A 22,162-nucleotide genomic window follows, 5' to 3' on the forward strand; every position below is an offset into this window, starting at 1 on the left:
CTCTGCCAGCTATATTCTAACAGGGGATTCAATAGAATATATAAAGAACTCAAAAAAAAAAAATCAAACACCAAGAAATCTTATCTATAAATGTGCAAGTGAATAGGACAATTCTCAAAAGTACAGATGGCCAGTAAATACGCAGGAGTCGACACAGGAGACCGCGGCATTTGGTCACCAAGGAAATGCAAATCAAAACTCTCAGGAGAGTCCCTGCTCAGCCCAGTCATTAAGTTATCATCAAGTAAACAAACACCAAAAGGTAGTGAGGGTAGGGGTGACTGGGAGTAAGGAACTCACTGCTGGGGGCGGGGGTGTCAATCAGCAAGGCCACTAAAAAAATTAAAATAGAACTACCACCTGATCCAGCCATATCACTCCTGGGGACACGCCCAAAGGAAATCAGCGGGCTGGAGAGATAACCTGCCTGTCCAGGCTGACTGCAGCACCAGTCACAACAGCCCGCAGGGAATCAACTGAGGTGGTGTCCATCAAGGGCACATGAAGAACAGAAGGCAGAGCTCTAGGAAGCCACAAAAAGAACAAAACTGCCATTTGCAGGAAATGGGTGTGGCTACAAACCCACCTTGCGCGTTTTCTCTCCGGTGTGGAATCTAGTTTGCTTGTTTTGTTTTAATGTGTATGACATTACATTACAGGGGAGGGGGAGACTACTTGTTTTAATGTGTGTGACATTACATTACAGGGGAGGGGGAGACTACTTGTTTTAATGTGTGTGACATTACATTACAGGGGAGGGGGAGACTACTTGTTTTAATGTGTGTGACATTACATTACAGGGGAGGGGGAGACCACTTGGAGGAAAAGAAGCCATTTCGGGAGGGAAACAAAAGGAGGGTAAGTGGGGAAAGTGACAAATATCACAAATATTATATATTTTATCGAGTACGAAATCTACAATTTATAAACATATAAAGAAATGGTGACCCCATTTTAATTAGCATGCCGCATCATGGGCTTCGTTTCCACACCTCCATGTAGGCATATCATGGGACTTGGTTCACATTCACCTCCCTGTATCTACTCTTTTCCTCTGCTCCATCCCCCTGGTCCTAGAAACAGGACTATCTGAGAAAAAATAAAATTCTTAAAACATGAAACAAGACAGCCAAGGATCAGATCATACCCATCCTAGGTAGCCTTTCATTCTGCTACCTAAGGGCCCCTTAACGCTGCCCAACGTCCTGAGCACAGATTTTCTCATCTCTTCCTCTGAGACTGCCTTCACCCAATACCAGCTCCAGCTGCACTATTAGCCAACAAAGCTGATGTTTACCAACCTGATTCAGCCTCCAGTGTAGAACCAGACTGGGTCAAAGTGATGTGGTTTTAGTTCTTGTTTTGTTCTTTTCTGCTGAGAACTGGCTGTCCTGGAACTCACTACATAGACAAGGCTGATCTGGAATTTATAGAGATCAGCCTGTGAGAGTAAAGGCGTATGCCACCACACCCCACAGATGTGATTTTGTTTGTTTTTGTTTAACTACAAATCTCACGTTTGAATTCCTAAAACACAGGGAATCACACAAAAGGAAGTTAGCATGGCCCACAGCTGCCATGTGAAGGACTGTCCCGAAAGCTTGGCTTGAATGATGCAGGCCTGTAACTCCAGCTACCTGAGAGGCTGAAGAGGAGGCCCACAGATGGGCCCTGCCTGGGCTACAGAGATCTGTGCTAGGAAGCTGTTACTGAGACCAGTATTTGGTGGCTGCAGTTCCAGAAGCTCAGACCCCCACACCTCTGAGGAGTCACTTCCCCAGTTTTATGAGCGAGGGTCAGGCTGGTGCACTCAAATCACACACTTGTACTGCCTTGTGAAGAAGCTGTCCAGGAAGACTATCACGTTGCTGTTTATTTTGGTCATGTGTCCCTTTAGGTCCTGTTAAAGGTATTTCTGGGTTAAGCCCAAGAACTTACACCTCACCCTACTGACCTTTTACGGAGCGCCCTGGCTAGCACCAAAGAACTTGATCTGAAATGGCCTCGGAAAGCCAAGTCACATGTTTTTACTGTATGAAGCACAAACGGTTGGTTTGAACAGAGCCCCTGCAGGTGTGGTGTTGCCTTGACTAAAAACTCAGAGGAGAAATGCATCTTGTGTAGGTTCAGGGGGGGAGGCGGTATCACATATGTGTGAACGTGTGTACGGAAGCCAGGAGTTCACATCCAGTGTCTTCCTAAACCACTCCCCACCTTGTTTTCAAAGACAGCACTGCCCACTCAAACTGGAACTCAGTGATTAGCTAGACTAGCTGGCCAGAAAGTCTCTGGATCCTCAGAACCAGGAACAGTCAGGGTTCTCTGGTCTCCCTGCCCAGTATCCTGAACTGAGTTACAAATCCATTCTTTTTGGCTACTAGAGTATTATAAACCAGAGCTTGTAGCAAGAAGAGGACTTCAAAGAATACAAGATGGCCTTCCTCACACTTCAGTGCTTTTATGTTTTGTTTTCCCCCTAAATTCAATTTATGTTGCTATAGTGTGTATGTGCATGTGCTTGTGTGTGTGTGTGTGTGTGTGTGTATTCAAGTTGTCCCAAATCCCTTCTCCTCCCAGCTCCAATGTTGTGACTGAACCTAGGGCTCTGACACATGCTAGGGAAGCTTACACCACTGAGCTACATCCCAATCCACCTATGTGCTTATCAACCAATCTATTTATTTATTTATGACAGGGTCTCACATAGCACATACTGACCTCCAGCTCCTCCTGCAGCAGAGGCTGCTCTTGAATCCTGACTTCCTGCCTCGGCTTTCCACGTGCTATGATTATGGGCGTGTGTCACAGCTGTTTTCCTCCTCACCCACTTTTATTTTGAGACACCGGTCTTATTAAGTTGCCAAGCTGCTTCAAACTTGGAATCCTCTTGCTTCAGACTCCTAAGCACCTAACAAGAATCTACCACAATGGTTGGGAAAACACTGGCTATTGTAGGCCATAGAGGCCATGATCAAGCCCTTCAAATCCACAGTGTCTCAGGGTTTGTTTCTAAGATGTGAACCTACGAGTTGCCTTTGCTTCAGGGATCGGCCTTCCCTCCCAGCCCAACCTTTATCTTGCCCTACAGCACTTCATTTTTCTACAAAACCTGTAAGAAATCTTTCTGGTAACACACGGGCTTTCAAGAACATGAAGAGTAAACCTGGAGATTCAGCTCAGCTGGTAAAGGGCTTGCTGTGCAGTGGTGAGGACCAGGGTGAGTTAGGAACGCCAGCCTCCCACTGTGTGGTGGCTCCCACCTGCAGAGACAAGAGGATCCTGGGGCTCTCTGGCCAGCTAGTCTGGCCAGCACTGAGCTCCAGTTTCTAAGGGTAATGTCGTTAAAACCAAGGTGGAAAGAGCGAGTGGAGCGGGCATGATTAAAGTCCATATCTTTAATCCCAGTCTGCAGAGGTAGGCGGATCTCCATGAGTTTGAGGCTCTCCTGATCTACATAGTGAGTTTCAGGACAGCCCAGGGCTACAGAGTGAGACCCTGCTTTTTTTTTTTTTTTTTCGAGACAGGGTTTCTCTGTGGTTTTGGAGCCTGTCCTGGAACTAGCTCCTGTAGACCAGGCTGTTTTAAACAAACAAACAAACAAACAAACAAACAAGGTAGAGAGTGACTGGGAAAAACATGGATGTGGATCCTGGCTTACACACACATACACACACACACACACACACCTACACATACATACACAACAAATAAAAAAAGACAAAGGATATTGGTTAATCTGAGCAAAGCTGTAATTTTTATGAGTCTTTTAAAAAGCATTAACAGGGGGCTGGAGAGATGACCCTCTAGTTAAGAGCACAGGCTGTTCTTCCAGAGGACCTGGGTTCAATGCCCAGCAACTACATGGTAACTCACAACTGTAACTCCAGTTCTAGAGGATCTGGTACCCTCACACCAATACACATAAAATAAATTATGATTATTAGTATTATTATTAGTAGTAGTGTTTCAAGAAAGGGTTTCTCTGTAGCTTTGTAGCCTGTCCTGGAACTTACTCTGTAGACCAGGCTGGCCTTGAACTCACAGAGATTCGCCTGCCTCTGCTTCCCAAGTGCTGGGATTAAAGGTGTGTGCCACCATCACCCAAAGTAAATTTTTAGAAAGCATTAACAGATTACAAAATTTGATTAAATTCATGGGTCCCAATACTTTTACATGTATTAGAACAAGCATGTTAATCAAGCAAGACTAGTTTTAAAAACTGTGTCCCTAAAATGCAACACTCTGTGTAGGGGGCTTTTAGATTTCATTTAAAAAATTAAAAATTCATCAACTAAAATTCCTTTTTGCTGCCATTCCAATACGTAAACTAATACCAATATGGAAGGCATTCTCAGTACTATCAAATGTGCTTCCCTTTTCTTTTCCTTTGTAGGGCTGGGGGCTACAAGGAGAGGCTTACAGGGCTGTCTCCCCCTTCTGTGTTCCTTCCCAGCCCCCAAATATATCTCTCTATGGATTCAATGGAGAAAATGAAGTAAAATGAACTTGACCAAATAGTTTCTCCTTGCCCCCCCCCACTGAAAGTTAAATGAGAACCAAGATACACACCTCATTAGCATACAGTTGTTTCTAGAATACAGGATACAAAATTGGGCTCACAAGAGTTTCTGGACAGATACCCAAAGCTGGGGGATGTGAGAGATAATAGTAGTGAAACCAGAATTGAAAGCGCCTTGGACAAATGCCAGGAAGATAAAAAAGGGTGAAGTCAAACACCTAAAAACATCACCTGCGGTAAGAAAGGCACATAAGGAATCCAGATGGTCCCAAAGGGAGATCCCCACTAGGTCGAAAGTCAATGACAAAAAGCAAGCGGTCACCAAGCAACAGACTAGGGTGGACACTGATGCCGGTGTACTTTGTTTCGGTAGGTTTTGTTTTACCATCTGGTAGAAGTGTTCAGGGGTTAGATGTTGGGAGTCAGATGTTAACTGTTACGAAAAGGGAAATCAAGGACCTGAAGAACAGTTTCAGCTCTTAGCCAACTCCAGGGCACACAACAAAACTAGCTGCCTGCCGGGCGGTGGTGGCGCACGCCTTTAATCCCAGCACTCGGGAGGCAGAGGCAGGCGGATCTCTGTGAGTTCGAGACCAGCCTGGTCTACAAGAGCTAGTTCCAGGACAGGCTCCAAAACCACAGAGAAACCCTGTCTCGAAAAAACAAAACAAAACAACAACAAAAAAACAAAACAAAACTAGCTGCCTGACACTGGGTATGGCAGAAACCTGAATTTGACCATGGATCATGAACTAGACCTCTGAGGAAATCTTGGTCGCCTGGCTGGGTAATAAAAGAGAATGAGAATACTGTTCCAATTCTTGGTGTGGCGAGCAGCCAACTTCTCACTGAGTTCAGTGGACAAGTGAGGCTTAGAAAAACACAACACACTCCCTGAGCTCTGCTCAGAACTCCTCAAAGCCAGGAAGTAGGAGCCTCCTACTCATCCATCCCACATCCAAGCCCCTGTGCTCCGCTGGCGGTCCACAGAAGTGGACCTGACCTAAATCCATCAGCTACTTGTTCTCGGCATTGGTTCCCCCACTTACCCTACAGAGAGAAAACTACTGGCCCACAGAAATCTGCTTTGAAATCCAAATGCAACTTCCTTTCCACACGTCTTCCTCCTAGCCCTTCAAAAGCAATGGCTTGGCTTTGCGGTGAAAGGAAACAAGCAGAAAGTACCTGTCTGCATCTGCACCATCCAGCTGCCTTTTTAACTATATGAGTCTCATACCCCTCACAGACCAGATGAGTTCCCACATTCCCTTCTGTCCCCACGGACAGATCCAGACAGCTCCTCCAACATCTCCACCTCCAACCCCCGCTGACCCTCGATAAACCCGGTTTTCCACTGTTTAAACAAATAGAGGACTGGAGGTGAGGGGTTCCCTGAAATGCAGACTAGAAACAGAATAAGACAAGAAACTTGTTTCAGATACTCATCTGCTTAGTCATCTTTTTGGTCTCAAAGTAAAACTGCACTTTCTGACGGCTTAGCCCCAAAAGTTTGGAACGCAGCTTCAAACAGGCCTGGGACATTGGTCCCATTGTTTAACAGCTTCTTTCTCCCACGTGACTCAAGCTCTGATCAGATGTGCAGCTATCTTCTCCAGGTACTATTTTCAAGAACACTGGCCTCACACACTGCTTTACAAACTCCTTACGTATCCAAAGAATTCACCATCATTTCATCATTTATGCCCTGGCAATGCTACAGCATGCATGGGCAGCCTGTTTATGGCAGTTCTTTAGTTATTCCTATCCTAGGCAGTACAAATGCCTGTGTTATTGTTTTACCCAAGATTCCAAGGTTCCAAAGTCTTCCTTTACACTGTCTATCCAGCGCTTTTTGGGCCTTGCTCTTCACCTTATCCCGTGCACTCCTCCAAGCAATGCCGTCCTCGGGTATCTGCCGTCATTCATTCTCATAACATGGCCGAAGTATCTCAAGCACTGTTGCTGTATCCTGTGTACCTCTTCCTCAATACACCCGTGTTATCTGAACAAAGAATCCCCTTTTCTATTTCTGCCTTATCCTAGCTTCTCGGGTCAGGGATCCACTGGCTGCATGTCCAAGGCCTTCCAAGGAGCAGCAGGCCTCAGTGCCGCAGGGCTCCGTTTCTCAGTGAGCCGCCTTTCATCCTTTAAAGAGAAACACCGCCAAAGTACCTCAGGCTTCCTTATAAAAATCACCTAGTTTTCCTGACGTGATGTGTTCACACAAATAATCCCGTGGCCAGTGTCAGGTGAATACAGCCTTCCCGACCACCCAGTTCAAGTCTGTTTGCCATCCCAAGGACAAACACACGGTTACTCTGCTTCATAAGGCTCTCTCATTTCCCCTCACGGGGCAAGCGGAAGTAGGGAAAGCACCAGGAAACTGCACTTGGTGGGACACCTTCCTTGCTTAAGGACGATGGCACAAGCTATCCAACCTAACTCTCCTGACTTTACCCTCCAGGTTTCCCTCCCTTGTACATATACCCACTACTCTAATTAGGCCACTACCATCCTCAAGAGAATGGCAGTCTTCCGTATCTCAGTGTAGACAGCCCAGGTTTCTTAACCTCCCACACCATACTAAAGCTCAAATGACTCTTTAATCTGTGAGACTTGGAAGTAGGTGAAAGGAGATTTGAGGTCTGAAGGGGTTCTTATGAACTAAACTGTGTGGTGTCCTCTAATAAATGTCAGGCTTTGAGAAGCATGTAGACATGCCAGGTCTCTTTTGGAGCACCAAGGGAGGGGAGTGAACAGATCTGATGGCTATAAAGCAGCAGCCCTTGATGGTGAGGGACAATAATCCTCAAAGAATGACAGCGAAACCTCAAGCCTACTCCACTCCCTCTTTGCACCCCGGAGCCTCCCACGTCCCTTCAGAAATCCAGGCTTTTTTGCCCCATAAGTTATATTAGTCCAGGAAGGTGTCCATCCCTGCCAACAGACTACTTCCTCCTTCCCACTCCTTGGCAGGGAGTGTTCTTACCTAGCTGGGCACTCAGTGGGATCTATGAGAACTCAGGGCTCCCAGGGCCTCTGTTGGTAAGACAGTGGACTCTCTCCAGTGGAGATTTCAGAAGACACTGGACAGGGAAACTTTGGCTTCTTTACTCTGTGGGTCTATTCAGAAAACCCTTAGCAAAACCATCTTCTCTGGTGACGGATGTTTCAACCCTCCGACTACAGTCAGCCCTCATCCCTTCCAAGTGATTTCAGGACTTTAGTGGTGAGACCCATAATTCTTTTCCCCAAGTGATGAAGGCTTTTACTTGGAAGGAACAGAAACACAAAGCTAATGACTAAGCAACTGGGTCAAAGGCATCCAGCCCAGACAGATAAAAGGCAGGAATGATGACACAGTAAAGAGCCAAACACTGGACAGAGGCAGCATGGTGAAAGAGGAGGAGTTGCTGGGATTCAGAAGAAGGCAGAAGAAGGATAAGAAGCTCCTTCAAAATAAATTCTCTGGGCATAGGAGAGGGGAAACTAGGGCAGGCTTTCAAGTTTGACATTGTAGGTATGCATTTCTAATTTAGTTTTATCCACACAATTTAAGGAAAATAAAAGAGAAAAGATCTTGAATCTGATAGATCACTTAAAATAGGGAAGTGGTACTCCTGAATTTATTGACTTGGAGCTACTGACAAAGGAAAGGCAATGCTCCATCCGGCACCACGCGTTCATACAGACGCATTTCACTTCAAAACACCCCCATCCAGGATCCTTTCTTTTTTCAACTTCTTGACCATGTAAAGGCTTTCCTAAATAAAATGACAGACTTGTGTCTACTTTACACATTAATTCCCACCATCCACCCAATTTGTCCACACTGCCTCCAAACTGATGTTTAAAAATTATTTTAGCCGGGCGGTGGTGGCGCACACCTTTAATCCCAGCACTCGGGAGGCAGAGGCAGGCAGATCTCTGTGAGTTCGAGACCAGCCTGGTCTACAAGAGCTAGTTTCAGGTCAGGCTCCAAAACCACAGAGAAACCCTGTCTCGAAAAACCAAAAAAAAAAAAAAAAAAATTATTTTAAACACCAAAGATCACTTTTTAATATTTTGTAATTTTACATACCCCTTCCCATTGACTCGCAAATACAATTAAAAACAAACAAACAAAAATCCACAGGCCAGCAAGTGACCCTTAAGTGAACTTAAACAACTCAAAACTACTTTCACACAGGCTTCCCTAACACCTTGGAAAGGTGGGAAAATAAATACTGGCATTAGACTTCATTTCCTAACAGGGTAAACGAAGGCACTTAGTTTAATCAACTTGCCAGGGGTTATATGGCTGGAAAGAGAAATCAATTCCCCCTCCAGTAGACTTCAGCACTAGGGTGGCTAAAAATGGGACCCTCCCCACCCCCTTGACAGTAGCGGGAATTAATAAAAGCTACTTGTTTTAGAAAGAGGCTAGGAAGGATGGGGGATGCCACTTGATGCGTCCGACTGTGAGCTGATCTCTTGCAAGAAAGCGTCCCCTGCAGGCCCAGAGGTTGCACCCACCCGTTTTGGGCTCAGACCCCTTAGGCGCCGCTAGCCAAGTAGGAATGCCAGGACCCGACCGAGCAGCCCGGCAGAGCCGAGTGGATCTCGGGGTGGCGCGGGGGCCGCGGGCCGGGGACACCATCTGCTCCAAGCCAAGCGGCGCGGGGCCGGTGACAGGAAGGATGCTGCGCCGCCGCACACCTGCGAAAGCCTCCCGCGCGCTCCCACCCGCCTCGGGCGCCCGAGCTCGGCCGCGCTAGGCCGGTGCGACGCGGCGCCGTGCCCGAAAGCAGCGCTGGGCGAGGCCGCCCTCCTCCCGGATCCCGTCCAAACGGCGTCACCTGTGCCGGGTCCCGGGATGAGTCGCGCGGGCGGCGGCTGCGCGGAGCCGGGAGAGCGCAGCGGGGTTTACAGGCGCCTGGTCATCCGGCCGGGCCGGAGGACTGCGCCGGCCGGAGCCACGCGCGAGATGCTCGCGGGAGCCGGGGACGCCTGGAGGAGCAGTCGCCGAGGCTCGCGCCGCCGCTGCCGCCGCGCCCGCCCGGACTGCGGGCTCGGGTTACCGCAGAGCGGCTCCTTAAAGGGGCCGCGGCCGCTCGGACTCGGCTGGCGCTCGCCTCGGCTCCGACCCCAGGCCAGAGTGGGCGGGGCCCGGAGGCCGCGCGTGGGGCCCACCTCTCCGCGCTGGAACTTAAATGTTGGGGGGGGCTCGGAGCCGAGAGTTGCGGCGGTGGGGCTGCGATGGGATCCCGAGAGCTCACCCTCGGTCCGGGTGTCGTGAGTGTGCGGTTCGCGGGCTTTCCTAGCAAGTCACAGACCTCACAAGTGGGGAGAAGTATGTGAGTCCGCCTCCGCGGCGGTCAGCGCCCCGGCTCGCCACGTAACCAAAAACCTTTTCCAATGATGAATTCTGCTTTATATGCCCAAATACTGGGCAAATGATCGGCATGGTTTGCTTATCGAGAAGGGGATGAAAGGGCAATTGCTGTTTTGTTTTTTTTTTTCTGCCACGTCTGACACGGCCAAAGTCGAGCCCCGCCCCGTTCTGGTTTGAGGCTGCAGGTGAGTGCCAAAGCGGGTAGGAGGCTTGTGTCTCCGAGCAGCCTCTTCCCAAACCCCTGGAGAACACCCTTGAAGGACCGCAAAGCAGTCTAAAGAGTGTCTAGCATGCCCAAGGCCCTGGATTTGATTTCCTTGTAACAAAAATGGATACAATAGCAATCCACTTACATCCAGGACCCCTCTGCAGTCAGGGTGTTTAAGTAAAACTGGACTTTTTTATACAGGCTGAGTATTCCAAGTTGTCAAGTTCATAATCTGAGCTTTCTGACCTGCTGTATCAACCAGACAGAACTGCCTAGAAAAAAAAAAAACAACGAAGTACATATAAGCTGTATAATTTGCAAAAAGCAGTCACAAGTCCAATTTTTTGGAAAGAAGTAAATTCTAAACAAATAGAATCATTTGGAAATTCCACAATTAATGACATAGGGCAGTTTGTGAGGAAGACCTGCCAATAAAGCTTACGTATTTGACCTAATATGTACCCACACTGCGACAGAACATGCACAATACTCTTACACCACATCTGTATTTAGATGCAATAGGAAAGTAATAGAACTGAAATCCTATTTATTACATCCTAGAATTCTTTTTCGTGGGGCTGTTTTCAACTAATTGGCCTCACCAAAGCTCAATTTCTTCATCTATATAAATGGAACAGAATTTCAGTCATTTCTGAAAGCCCCCGGTCTTGGCAGAACCACAGAGGGAAACCTCTCTCTCGGCTACAGGGTCAGAAACGCAACCAGGAAAAGACCATGCAAGATATTCGCCATGTTCTGCCCAAGGCTCTCAGAGCATTCCAGGGCAGCCGTGCTGTGCCCACACCTGTTTCATCACAGATACTTCACAGCCTGCGTGGCCCTGGACTGTTTTGCTTTGCTCCATAGCTGTTTCGTGTGTTCACGTAGCTATATCATAACTCCGTGGGCTCGTGATGGTTACAGGCAGCTATCTGTAGGGTCGGTCCAGATAGGACAAATTTCACAGTGCTATCTCAGGGCTCTGTCATCCACAGGTCTCCTCTCCTAGCTTATCATTGCTGGTTGTCAGTTGCTCTGTTCTGCCCTGATAAAAATGCACCATCATTACCTTTGACATCTATAATTCTTTGACTCCAACAGAAATAACCAAGCAAGCCAAGCAAACCCACAGGAATACACTATACTTGATGCCCTACTATTCCTTCATATTAGGCCTCTATAAATGCATCACCAAACTGCAAGAATGCATTGAGATTACACAGACACAGTGACTATATTAAGGACAAAGACTGAGATCTGAAAGGAGTTCAGAAAATACTAGTTGGATATCAAAGCTTATTTTTCTCCCTCTCTCCCCTGAGACAAGAGTCTCAGGTAGCCCAGGCTAGCATCTAATTCATACAAGAGCCACTAATACACTCCCAGCTTGAATGTTAAAACTTTTAAATTAATTTAAAAAACAGTGACATTAGGAGAGAATATCAACTCTATATTTTCTGAAATTTTTATGCAGTTTAACTTCTTTAAACAGTTCATTTCCTTTATTCTCCTCTAAATCCTAATTACTCTTAATGAAACTTCAACATTCTGTGTTTAACAAAGAGGACCCTAAGAGAGACAAACATGGATCTACATGGGAAGGTGAAAAAGACAAGATCTCCTGAGTAAATTGGGAACATGGGGATCACAGAAAAGGGTAGAAGGGGGGAGGGGAGGAAAGGGAGCCGAGAAAAATGTATACCTCAATATAAACAATAAAAAAAATCTGTTTACTATAGGAAGTCCTTCTACATTTTAATGTGTGCCTCGAGGCTAAGTTGCACTTTTTATGCTTTTCGATCATAGAAATGGCTCAAGAGAAGTAAAAGTATTTATCATATACTCTTAAATATATATATATATATTCCCTTAAATGATGTAAATTTCCCTGGTGAATTAGTTTCAAAAAAATCCTTATACTTCTAAATAGAGCTGATTGTAAAATTGAGGCTGGAAATGACTTTTTAGAATAACAAGGTAGGTCAGGAAAAGCTATCCGAAATCTGCCTCAGTTCTCCTCTGACTATGAGAGAGATGGAGGCTAAATGACCAGAAAGTTTTGGCTGGAGCTGAGAATATGGCTCAGGGGCAGAGCTCTTGCCTGACTTGTACAAGGCCCTGGGTTCATCTACAGCAGTGGAGGTGGAGGGAGGAAGGGGGAAAGATGAGAGGGGTTAGTAATAAAAATGAGTAACTGCTTTAGAATTTTTAGTATATCAAGACTTTTTTGCTAGATATTATGAGTATTTAAAAGTACTTTCAGGGGTTAAGAGCACTGCCTGTTCTTCCAGAAGTCCTAAGTTCATTTCCCAGCAACCATATGGTGGCTCACAACTATCTGTAATGAGGTCTGGCACCCTCTTCTGGCTTACAAGCATATATACAGACAAAACACTGTATACATAATAAATAAATCTTTTTTTTTTTTAAAAAGTACCTTCAATTGTGTTTTAGGAAGAAACTATTTGAAGATATTAAGAAATGTTATCCTTATGGGGGTGACATTCTGGATAACTTTTGGGTTCTTTTTGCTTACATTGTGTGTTTTTCTCCCTGGATACACGTGTATTGCTTTTGTTTACAGTTTAATTCTAATAAAATTAATATACATGTATATATGAAAATCTTAAAGCTTCTTAAAGCTTCAAGGAAAAGCCATGGCTGCCCACTTCTCACCGATCTTCAGCCATTCTTCAAACCCTGCTGTGAGTTTTCTATTTTCTAATACTATTCCCATGCAGCTTCTTAATTTTAAGTTCTAGACATCATCAATTGACATCTCCTCGCAGTATTTGAGGATCTAACACCTTCCCACAAACACCATTGCCGCCACATCCCCCCACACCTGCCCTGCCCTTCCTCCTAAATTAGCCTCATCACAATCGATAAACAGTAATTAAGGTTTACGTAATCCTGACCTGGTGAAGAGAAGGTATTGCCAAGTCAAGTAGCGTGCATGTTAGCATGTCTTCAATGTTCCCCCTCTGGAGCCAATAGCTGGCCTTGCTTTATTTATTTATTTATTTATTTATTTATTTATTTATTTATTATTTATTTATTTATTTATTTTTTGCTTTGTAGAACGTGTATCTAACTTAAATGCTATCCACATGTTTTAACGTTTCCATCAAATACTCATTGGTAATGTCTTCCAACACCCAAACATGTCACTTTGACTCGACTCTCATTTTGCTGAAGCACTGACTCAGTGCCGTCTTCGAAGGGGTACTCAGGAAACACCACAGTCGGAATAACACCGTCTTTTTCCTGTTCTCCCAGGGGTGTTGAAACAGCTGGTGCCTCCACAGTTCCTATGCCTCTTTGACTTTTTCTTCCTAGACTTTTTTTCCCATTATGCTTGAAAGTCTGAAACGTCCCAATAATGTATTTTATTTACAATGGGTCTTTTTCTCATTGATTACATTGAACACTAGGGGTTTCCATCTGACCTACGATTTTTCATTTCCTTGAAGTTCTTGGTTGTAGTAGTGAATTCTGGGTAGTACTTGCATGTCTATTTTATTCCCTAAATGTATCGCTCTCTCATCTGATTCTGAATCCAGCACTCAAAAAGCTGGGTGTGCTGGGGAGGCAGGTGGATCCCAGAGGGACACCGGCCATCTATTTTAGCAAAATGGCAAACTCCTGCTTCAGTAAAAGACTGTGTCTCAAAAAAGTGAGGCAGAGAGCAGCAGAGGAAAGACACCCAACTTGATCTGACTTCTGATTCCATTTGCATGTGCATAGGTGAGCACACCCACACACAGAGATAGCAAGCACACACACACACACACACACATACACACTCAGCTCTTATGTCTCCATTAAGCTCTTGCAGCAATCCCTGAGCCCTTGGACTTTTCCTATCAAAGTATGGACGGCTCCTAGAAACCAAGACTATCTACACTTTCTGACTTTGATATTTACCCCAGGATTTTGCAATTACCCTTTAACGCAGTTCATTTCCCCCTAAACCAGGCGATGACCTAACTCACTGCATCTTTCCTGTCTCCTCATGCTCCCAAAATGTATCTGATATCAACGCCACCATACAATAGCCATTAAGAACTCTGTTGAGCTTCAGGCCTACATTCCTAGTATGCTGCTGTGTTCTCCCAGATCCACCACAGTAAAATATAAAATGCATTGCCTCTGTTCTCCCTATTCCTCATTCTTCCAACCACATGCTACTCAGGTCCAACGCTGGTTAGCTTCCAGGACCAGATGAGACAGGGTGCATTCAGGGTGGCATGGTGCACCAGATGAGACAGGGTGCATTCAGGGTGACATGGTGCACCAGATGAGACAGGGTGCATTCAGGATGGCATGGTGCACCAGGTGAGACAGGGTGCATTCAGGATGGCATGGTGCACCAGGTGAGACAGGGTGCATTCAGGGTGGCCTGGTGCACCAGGTGAGACAGGGTGCATTCAGGGTGGCCTGGTGCACCAGGTGAGACAGGGTGCATTCAGGGTGGCATGGTGGACCAGGTGAGACAGGGTGCATTCAGGGTGGCATGGTGGACCAGGTGAGACAGGGTGCATTCAGGGTGGCATGGTGGACCAGGTGAGACAGGGTGCATTCAGGGAGGCATGGTGGACCAGGTGAGACAGGGTGCATTCAGGGAGGCATGGTAGTACACCATACTATTCCTTCTCTAGCTTTCTCTGCCTCTGGTCATCCAACTAACTCAGAAACTTCCGTTGTTGGGGGTCCAGGGAGAGAGAGATGGCTGAGTTGTGGTACTTGCTGTCAAGCCTGACAACCTCAGTTCGATTCCTGGGACACACGTGGTAAAAGGAGAGAAATTATCCTCTCACTAATGTGTGCTAGTCTCAAATTCACTATATAGTTGAGGATGACCTTGAAATTCTGATCTACCTGGCTCCGCTACCAAGTGCTGGGATTACAGACAGGTACAACTATTCCTGGTTTATGCGGTGCTGGGGATTGAACTCAGGGCTTGCCTGAAATGCCTCATTCTTGCTCGGACCTTCCTCAACACCATACCCTCCTATTCATCTCAGTTCTTGACTCAGCCTACCCAGATCCAACCACCAGTCACTCCGATAAACCTCTTGTCTCCATGGCTTCCTTTATGCTCTCTCCTTTAAAAAGGTCAGTAAGTTTACAAGTTCTTTTGCATGTACGCATTTTGTTTTTAGGAGGAAACTGCTATCAGAGAGATATTTTCCAAACCGTCTGTGACAAAATAGCTAGAATCTTATGAAAATAAATAAATACATACATAAACTCATACATACACAGCCCAGCCCATTAGGGCTGACAAGACCCATCAGCAGGTAAGGGTGCTTACTGCTAAGACTGAGGACCGGAGTTCAATTCCTGGGACCCATAAGGTAGAAGGGAAAACTGACTCCTGAAAATTGGCCTCTGACCTTTACTGGTGAGACAATGCCAGTTTCTACACTTCTTACTAGCAAGCAGCGTGATTTTGAGTATGCTATGTTGACATCAGTTACTTTATCTGAAAAATAGTGATAATAGCTTGAATAATTATTAAACTAGATTCCATGAGGCTGAGACCTAACTTGAGTTTATTGTGAGTGGAATCATTGAACACCAATATTTTCGGAAAGGAAGCCAGGTCTGGTAGCGCAGCCTCTCACCTGTTTGGGAGACTAAAACAGATGAATCACAAGGTCCAGGCTGTGCTACAGAATGAGTTCAAGAGCACTCGGGCCACATTTGGAGATCCACTCTGAAAATAAAAAGCGAGTTTGGAATGTAGCCCAGGTAGAGGGCATTTGCCCAGCGTGTGTGAGGTCTTAGGTTCAAGTTCATTACCGTGAAAGAAAAAATGTAAAAGAAAGCTGTATTCAGTAAATATTGCCAAATCAAACTAATACTATTGGGTTTGCGATCACTCAGTGTAAGTCCTGTGAGACTCATTGTTTTGTCTGTTCATTAGTTATGCAGTCAGCCAACCAGCCAACGTGTTTTAAATACCAACTTATACTAGGTTGGGCTAGTTGAGCGATAGTGCCTGCACTCACAGAGTTCCAGGTTAGCAGAGGAGACGAGAACTTAGACAAAATGGCCAACCATGGATTAAATGGCCAGAATGTTTACGGAAAAAGAGCTCGGAGAGATAGCTCACTGGTTACAAGGCTTGCCGAGCAAGCATAAGGACCCGAGTTTGCATCCCCAGCACCCGTGGAAACGCAAAGATGGGCGTGGCAGACGGCTCTGAAGGTCGAGAGAAGGGATTCCCAGAGCAAGCTGGCTAGTTAGAACTAATCTCATCAGCAAACCGAGTGTAATTCCTAAACGTGCCTCAACGAATAAGGTGTACAATGACTGAGGAGCACTCCGGACACCAACTTCGGGATGACAAACCCATGTCCTCAAGTAACCTACCACACACAGGAAAAGAACAATAGGGAAAAAAATCACAAAAGAGTTTGTGTTGAACCTGAAAGGATGACCAGAGCATCACTAAGGGAGACCAGCGTGCTCAAAATTATACTAGAATAATGCATGTGACTCTTATCTAATTGCACAGGAACTGAATGACTGTTTATCCTGAGTACCTATAATGTATCAGGCAATACTAAAGCTTCATAGTAGCCCATTTTATAAATAAAAAGGTTTTTAAAAAATCATTTGACTTACAGAAACCAAGCGTTTCCAGAGACTAAGCAGTGGGTGGGAAAGGCGCTGGTCTTTCTGTGTAACCTTTTCTAGGAAATAGATAGCCAGTTCCAACAGGAGAACCAAAACACCGAGAGGCTAGATCTCATGGGAGAAACTGGTTGGAACTTGGAATTTTAGCCCAAAGTCCAGGCCGATGTGAAGGAGGGAGTCTCCAGAAAGAGAAGGAACATGTAAATCTAAAGAAGCAGGGAGGGAGCTGGAATGTCCCTCAAGAGCCCCAAGAACCAGGAATATACAAGATACACTTATAGAAACAGCAGCAGAAACTGAAACCACTAAGGCCATGAAAGATTATGAAAAATAAATTATGCCACACTAAATTATGTAGACTCTGCTAAGGAGATGAGGAAACAGGCTCAGGATTTCAAGCAGCAGAATGAGGAGATCAAAGACTGAGAAAAAGGAGGCAATGCAACCTGCTATGAGGCAGAACTTCCATGATTGAGATGAAGACTGTCAGTCAGACCCATTGACGTGGTCATGACGTTAGGAAAGAGAACCCTTTGGGCTAAAGTCTCCTTATCAGCACGTGACTACAATGTTCAGATCTGTGATAGGGACTGAAGCATCTGTGTTGTATTTCAGATCTAGTAGGCACTCAAAAAACAATGGAGGTTATACTAACTTGTTATTGCTATTACTGCTGTGCTATAAATATATTGAAACCCAACTTTGGTCTTCTTGAAGGAAGGACATATTCAATAGACTTACTGGTGTTGTTTTACTGAGGCTGTTTAAAAATTAAAAATAAAATAAAAGGGGCTCTTTGATTTGTTCAGACATTGTAGATGAATCTGTATCAAACAACAGAGTTTCAGGACTACAAAGTAGGTATCAGCAATGTCATGATGGTAAGGGTTCAGAGATTACTCTGAGAGTTGTCCTACCCTGCAGAATCTGAGTCGCATACCTGATATGCTCATAGTTAAGATATGAGAGAACTGTAACTGTGACCATCTAGTCTTCAACCCCATCAGAGACCTGAGAAGGAAAATAATATTACCTGAGTAAGCAGGAAGTGCAAGCAAGAGACCTCCAAAAGACACAAGAAATGATAGAAGCAATCACTCAAAGACTCTGCAACATTTGGGGCACCAAACTTTGGCTATAGGTCTAGAATCTCGGAGAGACCATTTTCAGAAGCAGGAAAATTTGAAAGACTTGTTCTACCCTGTTGTGGCAAGGTTCAGCAGTTGCTTTTCCCTGTATCCAGCTTGTCCAGATTGGACGGCCTTCTTACTGTCCAATCTGTCCATCTGTCAGCAGTTGTGCCAAGGACTGTTCTTTGCCCATTATGCCAGTCTTGCCAAGAAGAAAACAAGCTCCATATGGAGTGTCTTCAGTGCCCATCATTATCTTGGGAGTAGATTGGTGCTGCCAGGAGCAGTCATGACTCACATTAACAGAATTCTAATTTATTGAAATATTTAAATGCCATATTCTGTAGGTCTTTGAAGTGTTTGAAGATTACCTATCTATGTGGAGTACATCTCTGTGCATCTAGAGAACCTAACTAACACTATAAGTATGACAAACGTGGGTGACTATTAATATGTAATTCTTTTTTGTTTGCTTGTTTGTTTTGTTTGGGGTTTTTTTGGTTTCTTTTTATTTTTTAATTGATTTTATTGAGCTATATATTTTTTTTGCTCCCCTCCCTTCCTCTCCCCTGCCCTTCAACCCTCTCCCATGGTCCCCATGCTCCCAATTTACTCAGGAGATCTTCAACAAATATTCTTAAAGGGCCAGATAGTATATAATTCAGGGTTTGTGAGCCAGATGATCAGTTACTAAGTTGAACACCTAAGACCAAAAAGACAATACAAATTAATATGCACAGTTGCCAATAAAACTTTATTTACAATAACAGGTGGCAAGCCTTCTGACCTGCCCTCTGTTCCTCATATTGTAGTCAGGGAAAGCTATTTCTAAATGTCACTCCTCTGTTTAAATACTAAATGATTTCCCATTAATGCCCTCAGGATAAAGGTCAGATTTCTTAACTGGATTAACAAATTACCTCCATTAGCCTCCTTTCTAACCACTTCCGCGTTCTAACTCATTTTTCATCAATATCTATCTACTTTAAAACCCAACAGTTCCAAGTTTTCCCTTCCTTCTACACAACTGTAAACGATGCTTTGGGAGCCTCCGATTCTGTGCTCAGCAGCCACACTCCCCACCGCCCACCCTCAGCCCCCAGCTCAGTTGAAGCCCCTCACCGATCTTTCAGGTCCCACGTTACACATGGCTTCTCCCAGGAAGCCTTCAATGACTGCCCTCAAGCTCTCAAAGTGCTGAGGTTGCTGGTTCGTGAAATGAATCTCCTATTAATCAGAATCTCTAGGAGACGACTGTGAACTCCCAAGCACTCAGAAAATAAATGGTGAACACAGAGGTGTGTGTGTGTTTGTTTAACTTAAGAGTAAGGAAGAAAGGGACCAGTGTGCCGAAGGTGAAGGTAGAAGGGGTTCCCTAAGTGGTAGACAACAAACGGGGATTGCTAGGTCTTTCTTTTGAAGTCGCTGGTAGAGCAGGTTCTGCGTGCTGTCATGGTTCTCATAGAGGCTTAGGAAGCATACATCCCAGGGTTTCCCAACACTGCAACTAATACAAAGCAAATTTGGTCATTTCCTTCTGAGTGACCTTGGCTTGCATTGCTAACCAACACTCACATTTCAATATCATGTGGTTGGCATATTCTGTGCCCCAAGGTTTCCTTTAGTCTTGGTTCAACCCTCCCACGAACACTACAGAGACTCTCTTTGTTACTCGCCCTTTGCACTGACGAAGCTAATGTAGGAAGCAAGAGCACTCGGAGGAACAGAGCAAGCGGTGGAACTGGGACGTGAAGGAAGAGAAGCCTGACCGTCTCCAGGGCTCACTGCTACCGCCCAGCTCTTTGTGGGAAGCAGGACCACGTCCATTCCACCTCTCTGGGTGTAAGTCTTCTCTGCCTCTGCTGCAAGTCTCATCCTGGATTTTGTGGACAGTGAGGTTGCATCCAGCCTAGTGATCACATTTGTTCCACAAAGCATTGGCTAAGTACTGTTCAGGTGTCATAACAGGCAAGTTTCACAGACTTACATTTACAAAAAACAAAACAAAAAAAAGGTTATCTCTGCTTTGCAGATGAGGAAATGCAGGCACAAAGAGACAAAGAGACACAGGGATATTCTCCAATGGTGCCCACCTGGAATTGCAGCACTCAAGAAGCTGAGGCAGGAGGATCGCAAGTTCGAGGCCTATATATATCAAGGCCCTAACTCAGAATCAATGAAAAACTCATTTAAATGTGACCCAGTCCATACGCGTAGGTACAAAGAATACAGGTGACAGGGAGAAGCAGCCCACAGTCCTCCTCAGACAGGTGGAAGTGTGTTGAAGCTGAACAACTTAGGCTTCAAGAATCCTTGATAGGAGATAAGGGGATATAGACTTATTGCTGCCAAATAAACTATCATAAACGTAGTGACTTCAACATCCATTTATCAGCTAGCAATTCCGTGAGTCAGTATTGACCTGGACTTGGAGATTTCTCCTGGTTTCATATGGACTTAACTCTGTATTGACAGTTAGCGGGGAGCTCACTGGAGACTTGACGATCCAAGATGGTCTTTCAGGTGATTGGAACCAGTTCACATTGATGTTCGGAGCCCTTCTCTGGAGAGTCAATGCTTGCTTTGATTTTTCTTAATAGATTTGGAACAAAGAATCCACTCTGGGGGCTGGAGAGATGGTTCAGAGGTTGGGAGCATTGCCTGCTCTTCCAAAGGTCCTTAGTTCAATTCCCAGCAACCACATGGTGGCTCACAACCATCTATAATGGGGTCTGGTGCCTGCAAGCATACACACAGACAGAATATTGTATACATAATAAATAAATAAATATTAAAAAAAAAAAAGAATCCACTCTGGACTGGGAAACTTATGCTCCCAGCTCCTCTGGTAGCTGCTGCTGGTGTCTGCTGGGCGTCTTTCTCCATGTCCCCTCTCATCCTAGAAAGGTTCACCCAGGTTTCTTTCCATGATGGCAGGAGAAGGAGAAGGATGTCTCTGAAGGCCTAGCCCAGAATTTCCAGATTATTTTTGCTGCATTGCTCAGCCTCCCGGCAACTTAGATACAAGGGGGCAGAAACCTGAATTCCACTTTTTGATAGGAAGAAAAAACCAGATGAACAACAATGTCCCAAGCAAAGTCTGTTTCTCTGGCCTTCTTCATTTGTAAATAAAGGTAAATTACTAACCCTCTAAAGCTGTCCACTGCCCTTTTCCCAGGGAGAGAATATTTAAAGTGTCACGTTTCTTTTGGAGGAGACTCTGGGGCCCCCAGAGATCACACTCCCACCCAACGACCACAGCGGCACAAGATAAATGGTTTATTTCCTGGAGAATCAAGAGGATCCACACAGAGTGTGGAAACCAACAAACACCAGACCAGAAATACCTTAACGACAGGTATAAGGAAAAGCCTTACCCAAGTAGGGATGGTTAACAAGTGGGTGAGTTTGAATGGAAGGAAAGCTACGGCCAGCAACAGTCAATCTTATCAAGGTCAGGTGGGCTGACCTGGACTCGTGGCTACCAGCTATACAAAATTCCTAACAGAGCCCGGCGGTGGTGACGCACGCCTTTAATCCCAGCACTTGGGAAGCAGAGGCAGGTGGATCTCTGTGAGTTTGAGACCAGCCTGGTCTACAAGAGCTAGTTCCAGGACAGGCTCCAAAACCACAGAGAAACCCTGTCTCGAAAAACAAAACAAAACAAAAAATTCCTAACAGAGGACACATTGACTCTAATTCTGAAACTTCATGCAAGTTTTTCTTTTTTTTTTTCTCAAAGGGCAAAGAAAGGACTGAAAGCAAATTAAGGACAATGGGTTACTCTGGGAGGAGTGGGAGAGGAGAGGGGTAATCAAAACACAGTGTGTGAAAAAGAACGATAAAAAGGTTGAGGTGGGTTTTTTTTTCTTTCGTTGGATTCTTTGTTCTTACTTTTGTTTTGTTGTTGTTGTTTGTTGCTCCTGCCATGAATCACCCAGGCCCTGGACCCGCAATCAGCTACCCAGCTGTTTAACCTTTGCCGGAGACAAAGCAGAAGAAGAAGCAGAGGCGGCTGGCAACGGGGACATCCTAACCAAGAGACCACCTGCCCTTCGAGCAGGACAGTCACCACCTTGGTGAAGATCAAGAAGGTGCACCTATTTGTGCTTGCCCGCGACATAGACCCCACTGAGCAGTTGATCTTCCTGCTTGCTCTGTGTCTCAAGATGGCAGTATTCCATTGCATCATTAAGAGGAAGGCCAGGCTGGGGAGGCTTGTGCATAAGAAGACAAGCACCACCGTGGCCTTCACACAGGTTAACTCAGAAGACAAGGGTTCT

General features: G+C 45.4%; 1 protein-coding gene across 3 annotated transcripts in view; it reads right to left on the reverse strand.

The window, feature by feature from the left end:
- Window positions 1–9,799, reverse strand: part of Tlcd4 (TLC domain containing 4) — a 56,125-nt gene extending 46,326 nt beyond the window's left edge. For 2 of the 3 annotated variants that reach the window (XM_057793680.1, XM_057793681.1), the window contains exon 1: window positions 9,358–9,633. The gene's annotated coding sequence lies outside the window, so the exon portion shown is untranslated. Of the gene's footprint in view, window positions 1–9,357; window positions 9,634–9,777 lie in introns of those variants that run through there. The other variant, XM_057793682.1, reaches the window with a different exon arrangement.
- Between the last annotated feature and the right edge of the window lie 12,363 nt (window positions 9,800–22,162).

This window comes from Chionomys nivalis, chromosome 18, assembly GCF_950005125.1.
Source record: "Chionomys nivalis chromosome 18, mChiNiv1.1, whole genome shotgun sequence".
Taxonomy (NCBI): Eukaryota; Metazoa; Chordata; class Mammalia; order Rodentia; family Cricetidae; genus Chionomys; species Chionomys nivalis.